The sequence below is a fragment of the Culex pipiens genome, chromosome 1 (genome assembly GCF_016801865.2).
Source record: "Culex pipiens pallens isolate TS chromosome 1, TS_CPP_V2, whole genome shotgun sequence".
In the NCBI taxonomy this organism is placed as follows: domain Eukaryota; kingdom Metazoa; phylum Arthropoda; class Insecta; order Diptera; family Culicidae; genus Culex; species Culex pipiens.
Window position 1 is genome coordinate 89,606,263 of NC_068937.1, and position 6,152 is coordinate 89,612,414.

General features: G+C 39.5%; 1 long non-coding RNA gene across 1 annotated transcript; it reads left to right on the forward strand.

The window, feature by feature from the left end:
• Positions 1–244: 244 nt before the first annotated feature.
• On the forward strand, positions 245–826 carry LOC128092464 (uncharacterized). The gene is made up of 2 exons (XR_008211794.1): positions 245–463; positions 625–826. It is a non-coding gene; the product is annotated as an uncharacterized LOC128092464 (long non-coding RNA).
• The last annotated feature ends 5,326 nt before the right edge of the window (positions 827–6,152 follow it).

Below are 6,152 nucleotides of genomic sequence, written 5' to 3' on the forward strand. Positions count from 1 at the left end.
ACCACAATGACCCCCCACTGCATGCATGACTCGAACATGAACACGAACATAGCACAAAGAGAACACCACAAAAGTCCACCTTCCTATCACCACTGCTTGCACGATACTCAACTAAACAAGATAAATAAAATACTAAAAATGAAACAAGAAAAAACATAAAACAAGAGAAGTAAAGTGTTTAATAGAACGATAGTTGCATCTAATGACCTCCTGAACACGGGATGAATACAAATTTTCGAAAAAAACGTAACTTAATCCACCCTAGGGTGGTTGGTGCCTTCCTCACATTTAAAGGGTGCTATCCAAAATAGACACAAAAGGGCGATGTTTTTCAGTGTTTTATCAATTTGACTCATTATTCATACCACTAGATTGGATAGTCTTCATATTGCAGGGCACTTATATGCTTACACCTTATGATAGGGTAGCCAGATCCCCAATCCAATTCGTGCTTGTTGAAAAGGTCTTTTGATTACCTATCCAACGATATGTCGAATGAGAGATCCGGACGTTTTCATCAACATATCTGAGATCCGGCCTCCAAAAAGTGCATGAATAACACTTAAGTGCTTATAACTTTTGATAGGGTTGTCAGATCTTCAATGTCTTGGACGCGTTGGAAAGGTCTTTTGATTACCTATCCAACGATATGTCGCATGAGAGATCCGGACAACGGTTTCATCAAAATATCTGAGATCCGGCCTCCAAAAAGTGCATAAATGACACTTAAGTGCTTATAACTTTTGATAGGGTTGTCAGATCTTCAATGTCTTGGACGCGTTGGAAAGGTCTTTCAAATACCTTTCTGAAAATGTATAACATGACAGGTTTTCTTACAAAAACCACCCTTTTTACAATCTTCCGAACTTTAGTCAAAATTGTTTTTTAAGCATAACTTTTGAAGTATTTAACTAAACTGCATAATTTTTAATAGCGACTTATGGGACCCCAAGACGGATCGAATGAGGCCAAAACGGACAAAATCGGTTCAGCCAGTCTCGAGATAATCGAGTGACAATTTTTTGATCAACATCCCACCACACACACAGACATTTGCTCAGAATTTGATTCTGAGTCGATAGGTATACATGAAGGTGGGTCTAGGAAGTCTAGTTGAGAAGTTCATTTTTCGAGTGATTTTATAGCCTTTCTTCAGTAAGGTGAGGAAGGCAAAAATGGGCAGTACGGGGTTAAAGGTTTCATTTACTTGGTACAATAAGAAATTGTGCTTTAAGGAACTTTTGAACGTGATATCACAATCTTCTTTTACTTCTGCTGATTCATTTATAGAGCTCTTCATACAATTTTGGTACACCAAATTGGTATGAAGGTATTAAAAAATCTGTTTCTTGGGAAATGTTTTTTCTGATCGACATGGTGGTGTGTTAAGCAAAATTATAGATGATGATAAGACAAAAATTTTAAAAGGGCAGCTGCAAGAACAACCATCATGACTAAGAACTTTAAATACTTGAATAGCTCGTCCTGAGATATGATGTGCACACAAACATTTGTTTTAGTTTTGATTTTGAGTCGACTCAGTAAGGAAGCTAGAATGATTTGAACAGCTTCGTAAAAAAACTGGAATTCTTGTCTGTTGAAGTCAATGAACATCATGAAAACTAGAATTCCAATGTAAAAAATCACTGCGATCTGTAATATTTGCTTTCACAGGAAATGTCAATATGGTATATTGTCTCCACTTCGTGGCATCGAACGCCTTCACCCCACATCAAATTGTCTCCATTACTCAGCAAAACATTTACTGCAAGCTAATCGAATTTCCGTTTTCCGTCCCCATCAGAAATAACACACACACACACACACGCCCCCACTTTCCTCCATGCAGCCATAAGTCGACGGCGAAGTGACACTCCCACCCTCTCCTTTTCCCTGAATTGAGATCGCATTCCACCACAACACGGTGACGATTTTAACCGCCAACCGAACTCGACGAGCAGCAGCAGCGTTCGATTTTCCACTTGACTTGGCTGTTTCCAATTTTCCAATCTGGTTGCGTTCGATAATCTGTCGAGTGGTTTACACGACACCTGAGACCCTTTGCCGAGGCTCAGGGCAAGGAGGGAGAGAAACTGCACCACAGTATCAACTTGATTGTGTTGTTGCCCTTTCTAGAGTCTGGGTGGGATGCATCTTCTTGGCACCATCGATGAAGCTTTTCCTACACAGAATACCACCTAGCTAATCCTTTAAGGAGGGTGGCTTGTATCACAGGCTGTCGTTTATGTTTTATTACCCGTAGCGGATGTTGTATCGTTGGTGGTGAAAGTTACCACTTTACTGGGAGTGCTGCTAACTTTCAACGGTATGATACGTCGGGATACAGAAAGATACTTACTGGAACTACTTAGAAAGGGGATTTATTTTAACCTCCAATCAAAGCTTCTGTGCATAAAGTGAAGATAGGGTTAATATTTCAAAGCAATCAGGGGAAAATCTCGTACTATGTTTAAGCCATTAACGCATTTCCGCCTGAATAGTTCCCTGTAAAATGCATAACTAAACATCAAGACAACATTTTTCTCAATTTTGGTAAACATTATTTTCGATTGTGGAAGCAACTCATATTTTCGAGATCGTCAACAATAATTTTACGGATGCACTCTCCAGATTTCTATGCGTGAACAAAGTTCAACTATTTTTACAAACAAAATGTTTCAGGATTCGGGTAACAATTTCCCTCGTTGATGTGTAGCCTTAAAATGAGTTACAAAACTCGTTATTTACTCACAATTTTGGTTGAAGCGTCTTCGTCACCATCACCGCCCGTCGTTCGTTTAAAACTATCTTTCGGGGTAATGTTGATCCATGAAGAGGGACCACTCCTTTAATTTTTCGGAACTATCACTAACTCGAGCAAGGTTAAATAACACAAGAATACTAAATTTTGGTATTACTTGGGCAAATAACAGGGACCAAAATGTGCCCTTGGTTGCCCAGTAATAGATGGTAAAATACCATGAAATCATACCAAAATCTGGTATGTGTAAGGGCACAACAATACCAAACCATGTTATTCCAAGGGTAAAATAATACCTCAAAATAAAACCATCTCAACCATCTGACCCCGGAACATATCCGCATAGCTTCAGTGAGTATTGTAGACTAGTTTGCTGATGTGTTGGGATGTTATGGGGGGTTCTTGGATGACCCAGGATATCCAAACACATCACAACAACCCCAGCAAAGTAGTCCACCATACTCACTGAAGCTATACAGTTATGTTCCGGGTCAAAAATCGTCGACCTCTTGCTTGTTACGACGGTAGAGTCACAGATCTTAACTCTAGGGAGTCCTTGGATGACCCAGGATATCCAAACACATTCCAACACTCCAGCAAAGTAGTCCACCATATTCACTGAAGCTATGCGGGTATGTTCCGGGTTCAAAAACCGTCGACCTCTTGCTTGTTACGGCGGTAGATTCACAGATGCACTGTAGCCTACCACACTCACTAAAGTAGTCTGGGTAGGATTCGTAGTCAGTATCTTGAAGTTTCGACTTGTTTCTTTGGTAAACCTCTTGCTCAAAATTTTGGATGGACTAGAACATCCCAGATGTTCGAAAACTATGCTTGCATGTTTCAATATCATTACTTAATAACATACAATTGATACATTTTGAAAACTCTCCGAAAAATTTCGAATTCCCAAAGATTCTTAATTAAATTCATATTCTCGATTTAAGTCATGGACATTCTTTTTTTAAGTCATGACTTAAAAAAAGTTGCGTAAATCGAGAATTGTTGAAAAAAAGGTGACTTAAAAAAAAGAATATGGTGTACTTATTTTTCTGGATCTAAAAAAAATAGCTGAAATATGTGTCCAAACCCCTCATATTACCCATTTTTTGTAAAAGGTGAGGAAGGCATCAACCACATAGGTGGATTAAGTTAGTTTTGCCTTCCTCACTGAGGTAAGGCTATAATCCTGCTCTAAAATTGAACTTTGTATAAACACGTCGTAGACCCACCTTCATGTATACATATCGACTCAGAATCGAAAACTGAACAAATGTCTGTGTGTATGTGTGTGTGTATGTGTGTGTGTATGTGTGTGTGTATGTGTGTGTGTATGTATGTATGTGACCAACAAACTAGCTCATGTTTCTCGGCACTGGCTGAACCGATTTGACCCGAACCTGTTGCATTCGACTTGGTTTAGGGTCCTATAGATCGAGTTTTATACAGATTGAAGTTTCGATAAGTAGTTCAAAAGTTATGTATAAAAATGTGTTTTCACACATATCCGGATCTCACTTAAATGTATGTAAACTATGTCCGGGTCCATCATCCGACCCATCGTTGGTTAGGTTATCAAAAGACCTTTCCAACGAGTTCAAAACATTGAAGATCTGGCAACCCTGTCTCGAGTTATGACCACTTAGGTCATATTTATGTACTTTTTGGATGCCGGATCTCACTTAAATGTATGTAAACTATGTCCGGATCCATCATCCGACCCATCCTTGGTTAGGTTATCAAAAGACCTTTCTAACGAATCCAAAACATTGAAGATCTGGCAACCCTGTCCCGAGATATGTCCACTTAAGTGATATTTATGTACTTTTTGGATGCCGGATCTCACTTAAATGTATGTAAACTATGTCCGGATCCACCATCCAACCCATCGTTGGTTAGGTTATCAAAAGACCTTTCCAACGAGTTCAAAACATTGAAGATCTGGCAACCCTGTCTCGAGATATGCCCACTTAAGTGATATTGATGTACTTTTTGGAAGCCGGATCTCACTTAAATGTATGTAAACTATGTCCGGATCCACCATCCAACCCATCCTTGATTAGGTTATCAAAAGACCTTTCCAACGAGTTCAAAACATTGAAGATCTGGCAACCCTGTCTCGAGATATCCCGACTTAAGTGATATTGATGTACTTTTTGGAAGCCGGATCTCACTTAAATGTATGAAAACTATGTCCGGATCCACCATCCGACCCATCGTTGGTTAGGTTATCAAAAGACCTTTCCAACGAATCCAAAACATTGATGATCTGGCAACCCTGTCCCAAGATATGTCCACTTAAGTAATATCTATGTACTTTTTGGATGCCGGATCTCACTTAAATGTATGTAAACTATGTCCGGATCCACCATCCGACCCATCGTTGGTTAGGTTATCAAAAGATCTTTCCAACGAATAAAAAACATTGAAGATCTGGCAACCCTGTCTTGAGATATGTCCACTTAAGTGATATTTATGTACTTTTTGGATGCCGGATCTCACTTAAATGTATGTAAACAATGTCCGGATCCATCATCCGACCCATCCTTGGTTAGGTTATCAAAAGACCTTTTCAACGAGTCCAAAACATTGATGATCTGGCAACCCTGTCTCGAGATATGCCCACTTAAGTGATATTTATGTACTTTTTGGATGCCGGATCTCACTTAAATGTATGTAAACTATGTCCGGATCCACCATCCGACCCATCGTTGATTAGGTTATCAAAAGACCTTTCCAACGAGTTCAAAACATTGAAGATCTGGCAACCCTGTCTCGAGATATTCCGACTTAAGTGATATTGATGTACTTTTTGGAAGCCGGATCTCACTTAAATGTATGTAAACTATGTCCGGATCCACCATCCGACCCATCGTTGGTTAGGTTATCAAAAGACCTTTCCAACGAATCCAAAACATTGATGATCTGGCAACCCTGTCCCGAGATATGTCCACTTAAGTAATATCTATGTACTTTTTGGATGCCGGATCTCACTTAAATGTATGTAAACTATGTCCGGATCCACCATCCGACCCATCGTTGGTTAGGTTATCAAAAGATCTTTCCAACGAATAAAAAACATTGAAGATCTGGCAACCCTGTCTTGAGATATGTCCACTTAAGTGATATTTATGTACTTTTTGGATGCCGGATCTCACTTAAATGTATGTAAACTATGTCCAGATCCACCATCCAACCCATCGTTGGTTAGGTTATCAAAAGACCTTTCCAACGAGTTCAAAACATTGAAGATCTGGCAACCCTGTCTCGAGATATCCCGACTTAAGTGATATTGATGTACTTTTTGGAAGCCGGATCTCACTTAAATGTATGAAAACTATGTCCGGATCCACCATCCGACCCATCGTTGGTTAGGTTATCAAAAGACCTT